The 10701-nt window shown below is 33.5% G+C and overlaps 1 long non-coding RNA gene across 1 annotated transcript; it reads left to right on the top strand.

Annotated features, from left to right (window-relative positions):
- The first annotated feature begins 386 nt into the window (after window positions 1–386).
- LOC104648194 (uncharacterized) lies at window positions 387–6295 on the top strand. The gene is made up of 2 exons (XR_742267.4): window positions 387–691; window positions 6038–6295. It is a non-coding gene; the product is annotated as an uncharacterized lncRNA (long non-coding RNA).
- The last annotated feature ends 4406 nt before the right edge of the window (window positions 6296–10701 follow it).

The raw sequence follows: 10701 nt of genomic DNA, 5'->3' as shown, positions 1-10701 counted from the left end.
TATGTAGGCATTTTATTATCTTTTAGATATTGAATTATTTTACATTATGCTTATGGCATAATACATATATTGGACCCTAAATTTGACTTCAAATTTTAACTTTGACCTCCAACTTTCATAATGCACAAACAGACACTTTAACTATCCAAACTTTTAAATAAATAAATACATGAGTCCTACATGGCAAAATACCCGTAGGACACCACGTAAGTCAAAAAATGACATATAGGACATGTATGTCTATTTGTTTTATTTTATACAAGTTTAAGTGTCTACTTATACATATTCAAAGTTGAAGAACATACATGTGATTTAAACCCAAGTTAAAGAGTATATTTATGTATTATGTCATTACTTATATATATCATTTTTGGATAAATAAGACCAATTAAAAACAGACGAATAACTTTAGGAAAGTATTTTTCCTCCAGCTCACACGGATTCTTTTCATTCTCTCTAAGCTCTTTCCCAAACCCATTTTCCTTCACTCCAAAACTCACATGCAGAAGCAGAGATGAAAACAATAGAAAATTTTAGTATAGATTAAGCTCATCCAAAGCTCCAAGCTCAAAGCTCTCCAAGTTGACCTCATGCCTCTCTCCAAATGGATTTTTCCAAAGTAAAGGACTACAGATCGAGAAGAGTTGCTTGCCAAAAATTGAGTTAATATGCATATTTCAAGCTTTTTGAGGTTAATCTGCAAATTTTTGTTTTACTGAATCAGTTTGAATGAACATTGAGTGACTTTTTTTTTCTTGCAAATTTCAAGCTCTGTGAGGTCAATAATTGTTGTGGTCTCAAGTTTAGCTCATTGTTCTTTTTTCATTAGCTATATTTCTTCAAACGGATTGCCACAACCCATGTCCATACATATAGATGGTGGTTGGTGGGTAAACTTGCCACAAATTTTGAAGAAGATGAGTGTATGTCTTTATGATATTTCTTGTACGTAGCTTGTTGAAGTTTAATATCTTATAGATGGTGTGTGTTCTAGACTCTTCAATTTGTTGATGTCAATGGAATTGTGTACAAAATTGCTCAATTTTTCTTACTTGATGTGAGTTTATGTTTTAATGTATGGATGTGAGTTGTTGTGCTTTAGATCTGTACTCTTTTAATGGAAAAATGGTCAGTTTGAAAGATACTGAAATTTGGTTATAACTATTTTTCTCCTTCTATTTAATTGTGACATATTTAGTCCTTTTTTAACAGTAGTTTTACAATTTTCTAAGTAGATTTTAGTGTTATGATAGTTTGCTTAGAGAGATTAAATAGTTAGTTATTATAAGTCTATTAAGAGAAAGATGGGAAAGCGAAAATTCAAGATAAACAAGTATGTTGTGTAGCTTTTTTTTTAGAGTTTGAGTCTTGTTGGTGTTGGTTTGCTACTTGGCTAGACCAAGAGATGACTATTTCCTACTCTCTAAACCAGGGGCGGAGCCACGTAGGATTGGACACCCTTCGTCGAAAAAAATGTTATATATACACGTACAATTTTATTGGTATATATAAAAATTGAACCCCTTAAAATGACTAAGTGAGATGCAGCGGAGTTGGCAATAGCTGTTGCATCCCTACACTTTGTTCGGGTTCGATTCCCTGCAGATGTTTCATTAAAAAAAACATGCGTAGTTTTAGCATAAACATTTAGTAGTGTGTTAGTTGATTGTGTCATGAACCCCTCCAGCGACCGAAGGTTGAATCCCTCTAACACTAATTATGTTTTTTCAATTAACATTGAATTATTTCCTTAAATTTTAATATCATTTCACTATGGAATAAGATTTCCTAAAATTTAATACTTTTTCCTTGTGGATTTTTTCCAATTAAAATTGATTTATATCTTTAAATTTTGATACCTTTTCCTTGTAGAATAAGATTTCCTTAAAAAAAAAAAATCATATGGAATAAGGTTTTCTTTCTCTATAAATAGGAGACGCAATTACCCAAATTATATCTCCATATTATTAAGAATAGAATCTCAATAATTTCTCTCTCTTTTTTTTCTTCTAGTTCTTTTATTTTATAACAAAATACCAACATAATATTTTAGTTTTAAGTTTCATCGGACATGAGGAATTATTATAATAGAGTACCAAAAAAAAGTTTGACTTCTCTAAATATTGCTTAACTTGATTATTTATTTTGGTAGTTTAAATTATCATTTTATTTTAAAAAATAATATTAAAAATTTGGACTCCCTTAATGAAATTCCTGCCTACGCCACTGCTCTAAACCATCTTTTTGATATGATTGAGAACCATACTAATCAAATAGATGAATATGATATGAATAGATTGTAGAATACACTTCTAGTTAAAACTTGAGGCATGAGAAATAAAGCTAAACTCATTACATTCTCCTAATCTTTAACCGTAGAAATTAGGTTATTAGTTTAGAAGGTTGACTTCACTTGACATAGAAATATACCCTGAATATTTATGTACCCTAACTTAGCTCACATTATCAGTTCATTTTAAATGATAGAGTCTTGTTCTAGGAGTAATTGTCTTTAGTCTTGGCACCAATAGATTAGTACTTCCTTTTAAGTGTCTTCAAGTATTTGTTTTATGTCCTCATGTAGTGATTAGCCTTCTTGATGAACTAACTGTAAAGATGATACTGTAACAAAAAAAAAAGTAATACAATCCTAGTTTTTGTTTACTTTGGCCACTTTCTGAGAAATGTGGGAATTTTGTGTCTTATTTAATCAAGCAATCTATGGACTAACTGGTCCTGTTGTGTTACATAATTCATAATACATGGAGGCAAGTCATTATATGTAAAGTGCTTTGATTCATAGCATCATTTCTTGCCTATTAACTTGAAAATAGGTTGTTTAGATCAAATGGGTTGAGCCATATGGAATAAAGCAAGTTCAAAAACTAGAAAATGAAATATGCCCTGTCCCATTTTGAAATTTAAAAATGTAAAGATTTAACCCACCCTTCCCTGTCACAATTGACATCCCTAAGGATTGAACTATTACTTTAACTTAACTGCTCCTTTAATTTGGTCACTTGTGGCTACTGGACTGTACTACGTTTAAATAGTGTCTGATGAGTTAGGTCTTCTCTGTGGCTCCTCTGTAATAATTATTGTTTATTAATTTTAAGTGTGGCTTCAACTCCTTCAACTTTTGCCTTATATACTTTAACTTATTACTATATAATTTGTTTCAACTCCTTCAACTTTTGCCTTATATAGTTTAACTTATTACTATATAATTGTTAGTCCAACTTCTTTATACTATAAGGACAAATGTCTCATGATTTACTCATATATTAAAGAATCTGAAGGGGGTTTACGGTTGCATAAAGTCAAGTTTATATCTAGAAGAAATATATGAGACCACAAACGTAGATTGCTGACAGCTAGGCTAAATATGAATTGAGAAGAAAGCTTTATAAAGCCCTTTGCAAAGATATCAATATTCGTAGTGATATGCGGGAAAAACATAGTTCTAAGTGTCCAAGTTGCCAAGAAAGATTTCCTTTGCACGAGTACGAAATTGATGTATTTACATGGGTCGCCCTCGTTCCCTATATGAGTTCTTCCAAATTTCTCGTATTCTTTTTCGTGGATAAGTATCTCGAGGTCATTTGATGGGAATAAAGAAATCGTCTTGGTAGGTCCAAGCCATTCTTCATACACCTCAGCTCTGAGAATAAAAGTGGTTCGTTTTCATTCTATACGCAATTCAATATTCCGTTTGTGTTTATATTGTTAGTTTCTGATGTGCGGAGGGGCCCTAGCCTTAAGCCCACTCCCCGATTTCTCCGAAGAAGGACGAACTGGTTACAACTATTCACTAACCTCTCAAAGATTGGATTTGTGTTCAAGTCAACCTCTGTGAAAGGTCGATAGCACTTGAGATTATAATTCGCTCTTCTTCGTCCATTGACATGTCTAGGTCATTCATAATTCTCAAGAAATGAATACGTATCTCATATTCTCAAGAAATGAATACGTATCTCATATTCTATGTCATATCTGTTTTTTTCGCTCTTCTTCGTCCATTGACATGTCTAGGTCATTCATAAGAAGCAGAAGCATGAAATACCCAAGGAATGCCTCTATCTATGCCTAGTCACAAGAGTCATCATTGTTTATTTTAGCTCGGTACAGAGGAAAGAGGGAGCAACTTAACCCACCCAGTCCTGCCTTTAGGAAGGAATGCAGGAAAGAAAATCACTTGGAAGAGGTCAGACTTTGGTTTTAGGAAGAATGCCCGACTTTGAAGCTCAGCCTAGCCCAAGACTTGGGAATAAAGCGAAGGAAAGGTGCCCTGAATCTCTCGATCCAGAACTACTAACAGGGGAGGGAAAACCTTATCGCATTACTCACTTTAGTCATGGAGGGCATGAAAGAAAAACTCACTTAAAGAGCTACAGGGCTCAGAAGGTAGTCAGCTTAGTAATTGGAACATCCATTGGGCAAGTGAGCCCCCTAAATCCAAGTTGGGAGGAAAGTGGGCTTTCTCAAAGACAGGATTTTGAAGACCGAACATTAAGAGAGAACAACGGATGAGAACTGGCGTCCGCAACGTCCGGAGATAACAATAGAGACGTTTAAACAACCATGATGTTGGAGGATAAAAGATAGAGAATAAGACTTCTAATGATCCTTTTAAGATACATAGATTTTCCTAGATGTCCATAACTACAAGAGCTAATAGAAAAAGAGGGATACTCGCCTCTTTTCCAAAAAAGCCATGGGCGTCCACATTTGCATGGGACCGGGTACCACACATATGTGGTGAAACCCGACTTGCCTTTTCATGGTCGAACTTTTTTTCTCTCCTCAGAGTTGGGATCTCGCTAACCTCTCTTTTGTGAAAGTCACTTTGTTAGATTGTTGGAAGCAGATGAGTCCGTGCAAGCATTAGAACATGCATTTTCACGATCTACAGAGTCTTTATGTCTTGCTCTTAAAAAGAATAATCAAGCAACCTTCTTCTTTAGAACAAATTTTCCATTTTTTGTGTTGTCAAAGATTTGAACACTGAAAATAGATGGCGAGTGCCTGATCGAATTGATTAGGTCATGCAGGAACAAGGTTTAAGTCTACCGGTCTGTTAGGATGCCTCAATTGCATACATCACTGGACTTCCACTTGACACCTATTATAATTATAACTGAATCGTCTCGCTGTGACCTTTTCTTGAATTCTCAAAAGAAATTCTGTCTCTCCATCCCCACAGGGGCAGAGAACTTCAATCGCACAAATATTTTTTCACAAAGTCATAATAATATGTTTTGTGTTCTTCGATGATCACATTAAGGCTTTCCACTCTCCTGTTGGACCAAACGAATGGGTCTCGGGGGGGGGGGGGGTTGCGCTTGAATTTAAGTAGAGTTTTTAGAATATGAGTAGGGCTCCTAAGTGGCCAGTTCGTGCAGAAAAACTGAAAGAAAAGTAAAAGTAAGGTTCGGTGCTTATGGGGCGCGGTCATCCGACCTCGAATAGGAGGGGACAACGCTCTGGATCCTCCCTGCTTGCAGAAATTAATGGATCAGAATAGTGCTTGGTTCTCTATTTCTGGGCGGGGGGTGAAGGCCATAAGAGAAGATTGCCCTACCGATAAGGAAGAGTGGAAAAATGTGTTGTCATTTATCTTGATTAGCTTCCTGAGACGTTGGAATTACTCTCACTATTTAACCCTTCATTCCGCCAATAAAGAAGATAGGTGAGTGTCTTTTTGCAATGATATTTCCTTGGTTCATTTTTTTTTACTAAAAGAATCTTGCAAATGAATAGTGGAGTCAAGTACAATATGAGTGAGAGCTAAAATTAGAAGTGATATATTCATTATCTTGAAACTTAGTACAAATTTTTGTCATCTTTTCTTTGCATGTTCATCAATTTTTTTCCTTGCTCAATTCAGTAGTGGAAAATCATACTTGCTTTGCACCTTTCAGTTTTTGTTCTTGTAGTCTGATTTCTGAAAAAGGTCCCCACAGAGATCATGTGGAACTGATTTACTAAATCTAGCAAGTCTTAATTTTATTTTGATTTAAAACAATTATTGGAGCAGATTGAGCTTCTATCTTCTGAGATGGTTGAGGTATCCAAGCGTCTCCAGGATAACTTTAAAGTGGGTGCTCTTGCTTAGAGTGACGAAGATGCTTCGTTCTTTCATTTTTAATCAAAATTTGTTGATTCATTTTGTGATTATACTCCAATTGTTAGTGATGTGATATTTTGATGTTGGATCATGTTCCTCATTCCGTTTCCTTTACTTGATGGAACAATCAAAAATTAAGTTGATTCAATCCAAGCCATTTTGTGATTATATTCTGTTTCCTAACCAAGTTGTCTCATGTACCATGAGTAGAATGCGAAAAGACAAAAGTACTCAGTTAACACATTTGTGAGAATTAGCTTACAATTTCATTCTTTTTAGACATATGTTTCAGTTAATATATCATATGTATGTTGTGTGTGTTCTCATATTAGAATGGTTTACATATTATTCCAGTAGGTACAATATTAATATATTTGGGCTAGCTGTATACACTCTCTGTTCTGATTATTAAAAAGTGTATGAAATTTCTAAATATATGGGGAGTGTTCAAAAGAAGTGGTGCCCTCTACATTATAGTTATGTTCTATTTCTCATGTAGCTTTTTTTCGGGCAAGTATTGTGTTGCTTTCTTTTGTCCTTGTTTTATTATTGATATGTGCATATTCTTAGCTTCATGTGACTGACTAGTAGCTTTACTTAACCATTGTTGAACCATACAATATCTAAATTTCATTATTTATGTGTTACAAATATACTTATTTTTTGGTTCAGAAAATAAAAATTGCTAAGCATCGAAAATGGAAGGTAAATAGACTAATCTCCGGTCAAGCATGATTTACTAATGAATTTATAAGTGCAATAGATGAATTTATTAAATTTGCTTGTAGGCAACACAAGTATTTGTCAGAAATAGTTATAAGTTGTCCTTGTAAGCGTTGTAAAAATATGAAGCACTTGACACCCGATGAAGTTATTGTGCATGTTTTTGACAAATGATTCACACCAAGATATTGATATCGACATCACATGGAGAGAAAGCTCCTTCAATAAATTTGAATAAACATATCTATTCTGGTGACTCAAGTAGTCATCAAGAATGTTACTTTGACATGCCCTCAAGTAGTCAATGTAACATTCTCGAAAAAAATTGTGAACACGTATGTATGATTGATGATACCGCTGCTGTAGAATTTAATCATCAAGTTGAACCCAATATAGAAGAGTCTCTGAATACAGGTGCTAGAAGATGCTATAAAGTGTGGAATTCAGCTCAAAATTTCTTATGGCATGGATGTGAATATTCAGAGTTGTTTCTGACTGTGAGAATGATAAGTATTAAATATGAATACAATATGTATCATAGTTGTTTTAATGCAATGACTCATTAATGAAGGAGACAAGCTCTCAAGATAATAACATACCTCTTGATTACTACCGAGCAAAGAAGCTAGTGTCGGGGCTTGGTCTAACTAGACAAAAAATTGATTTTTGTGTTAATTAATGTATGTTATATTACAAGGTTGATAAAGAGATGACAGAATGTAAGATTTTTAAAGAACCTCGTTATAAAAAATGTATGGACAAGAAAGGTAAGAAAAATATTCCACACAAGACAATGCATTATCTTCCACTTATTCCTAGACTTCAATACTTATATGCTTTGAAAAAATCTGCTGAACACATAAGGTGGCACTATGAAAATCACAGGGAAGAATCAAAATTATCCAGACTTTGTTGTAGAGCCTGGAAATGTTAGGCTTGGTCTTTGTTCTGATGGTTTTACTCTTTTTGGCTAATCTAGATCATCATACTCTTGTTGGCCAGTGATTGTTACACCGTACAATGTTCCTCCTGATATTTGTATAATTGCCCCATATATGTTCTTAACATTGATTGTTCCAGGTCCTCATGATCTTAAAAAGAAAATTGATGCGTATCTTCAAACATTAATAGATGAATTACAACCGTTATGGAAGGATGGTGCAGTCACTTATGACATGTCCAAGAAACAGAATTTTCACATGTAAGCAGCATTCATGTGGATAATTAATGATTTTCCTGCTTATGGCATGTTGTCTGGATAGAGTACAACATGTAAATTAGCTTTCCTAATTTGTATGGATGATACAAAAACTTGCAGCTTGAAAAATAGAAGAAAAGTTTCTTGGTTTGATTATAACTGGCAATTCTTGCCTCTCAATCATGATTAGATGAAACAAGAATGCTTTGTATAAAGGAAGAGAGGAAAAGTCTCTCCTCCCAGTTTAATTGGAGAACAAGTGTGGGAAACAATTAAAGGATTTCCTAAGATTACTGAATCTGGTCCATGCAAGTTTTACGATTATGAAAAATCACATAGTTGGACCAAAAGAAGTATTTTTTGGAATCCGTCATATTGGAAGACCAATCTAGTTCGCCATAACCTTGATGTAATGCATTTAGAAAAGAATGTCGTTGATAATATTTTCCATACAATCATGGATAATAGTGAGAGAACAAAGGATAATGAGAAGGCAAGAATGGACTTGCAAGAATATTGTCGTCGAAGTGATTTACTCTTGCAACAGAATACTGATAGGAGATGGATTAAAACAAAAGCAGATTTTACCTTAAATGACGACAAAAAGAAAGATGTATGTGAGGGGGTTTATGAGCTAAATATGTGTGATGGATATGCTTCTAATTTGGGTGAATGTGTTGATAAGAAACATTTAAAATTATTTGGAATGAAAATTCATGACTGTCACATTTTTATGCTATGTCTTATTACAGTAGCTTTTAGTGCACTACCTAAACCAATCTGGAAGCCACTAATCAAACTCAGTCTATTCTTTAAAGACATGTGCTCAACAACATTGCGGAAGGATCATTTAATGCAAATGGAAGAAAACATTTCATTAATCTTGTGTAAATTGCAATGAATATTTCCACCCGGTCTTTTTGATTCAAAGCCGGTCTTTTTGATTCAATGCAGCACTTAATGATTCATTTGCCTTATGATGCAACGGTTTTTGATCCTGTTTAATACCGATGGATGTATCCATTTCAAAGGTATACCAATTTATTTTAAGAATTTATTATTTTTCTCATTGTTTTATTATATAATTTATTTATTTCATAATTTGATTGCAGGTTCCTAAAAAATGAAGAAGACTACCAAAAATAAATATAGAGTTGAAGGATCTATTTGACAAGCATATTTGGCTCAAGAAATCTCATTCTTTGCTTCTCATTATTTTGAATCTCATGTCCTATCTAAAAGCAATAGAGTTGATCACAATGATGATTTAATAAAAAAATGCTACTCAACCAACTATCTCGGTCTTTTATCTTTCTCGACGAAGTTATGGCAAGTAAAAGGACAATATTAGTGGCTAGATGATAAAGAAGTTGTTGCAACACAATTGCATGTTCTTATTTATTGTGATGAGGTTAAACCTTTTCTCAAGTAAGTACCCACCATAGTTTATGTATGATTATTATATTTAGGTTGAAATTAATTTACTAATTTAATTGAGTGCATTTTGTATGACACTGTTCTATGAGATACTTACAATGATCATATTGATACTGTCTTTGATAAGCAAATTGAAGCTAACTTTCCACAATAGTTCAAGGAATATATATGAATTAATAGAATCAGTTGTGAATAAAGAATATATCATTTGAAATGTAAATCTGATAAAATTTCTCTTCTTCATAGTTGAATAATAATCCACAAGATATCTCACAAGATTCTTATTTGCGAATTTTAGCAATGGGACCATTAAGACAGGCATGGTCTTAGCCTGTTTATTTTGCAAATGGATACAAATTTCATACTGCTTTTTGAGGTGAAGGAAAAAGTACACATAATAGTGGGGTGTGTGTCAGTGGCAATGGACAAGATGGTACAATAAGTAAATATTATGATGTTTTTAAGGAAATTATTGAATTAGAATGGCCAATTACATCATCTATGAAGTTAGTTTTATTTTATTGTGATTGGTTTGATACCTCTAAAAATGGCATGAAAGTTGATATTGATTTTGGTATTATCGAAGTTCGAAAAAGAAGAAGATATTCTAAATTTGACCCTTTCAACTTTCCCCTAACAACAACTCAAGTTTATTGTGCAAGTCATCCTGAAAACAAAGGAGATAAAGCTGATTGATGGGTAGTTATAAGTACAAATCCAAGAGGAGTTGTGGATAGAACATATAATCTGAAAGTTTCTTACCAAGAGGAGCAATCACATGTTAGTGCAAGTATAGAAGATGATCCAATTAATTGCTTACGAGATGAACAAGTTGAGTGTTAAAAGAGTTACATGAAAGTAATTTTCAACCAGTTGACAATGAAAATAAAGTTGAAAATGAGGAGACAACAAGTGAAGAGGAGGAAGGGGAAACAAGTGAAGAGGAAATTTTTTTTGATAGTGATGATTCACAAGATCACTTTCAAACCCAAGAACATGATGCATAGGATGATTGAGAATATTAGTTTGTCTATTTATTTTGTTTACTTAGTACTTTATTCTGGTTTATAGAATTGTGATTTTAATATTACTATGACCATTTACCAAGTACATGTATCTCCCTCGATTTTTTTTACTTTTATAATCTATTATCTGTTAAGTTGGACACAAATAATTCTTGCATTACTTTGTCTTGCCCTCATTGTTTTTCATTATC

Source organism: Solanum lycopersicum, chromosome 7, assembly GCF_036512215.1.
Source record: "Solanum lycopersicum chromosome 7, SLM_r2.1".
Taxonomy (NCBI): Eukaryota; Viridiplantae; Streptophyta; class Magnoliopsida; order Solanales; family Solanaceae; genus Solanum; species Solanum lycopersicum.
Note: the sequence above shows the minus strand (reverse complement) of the source record. Positions and strands in the feature narration are given on the sequence as shown.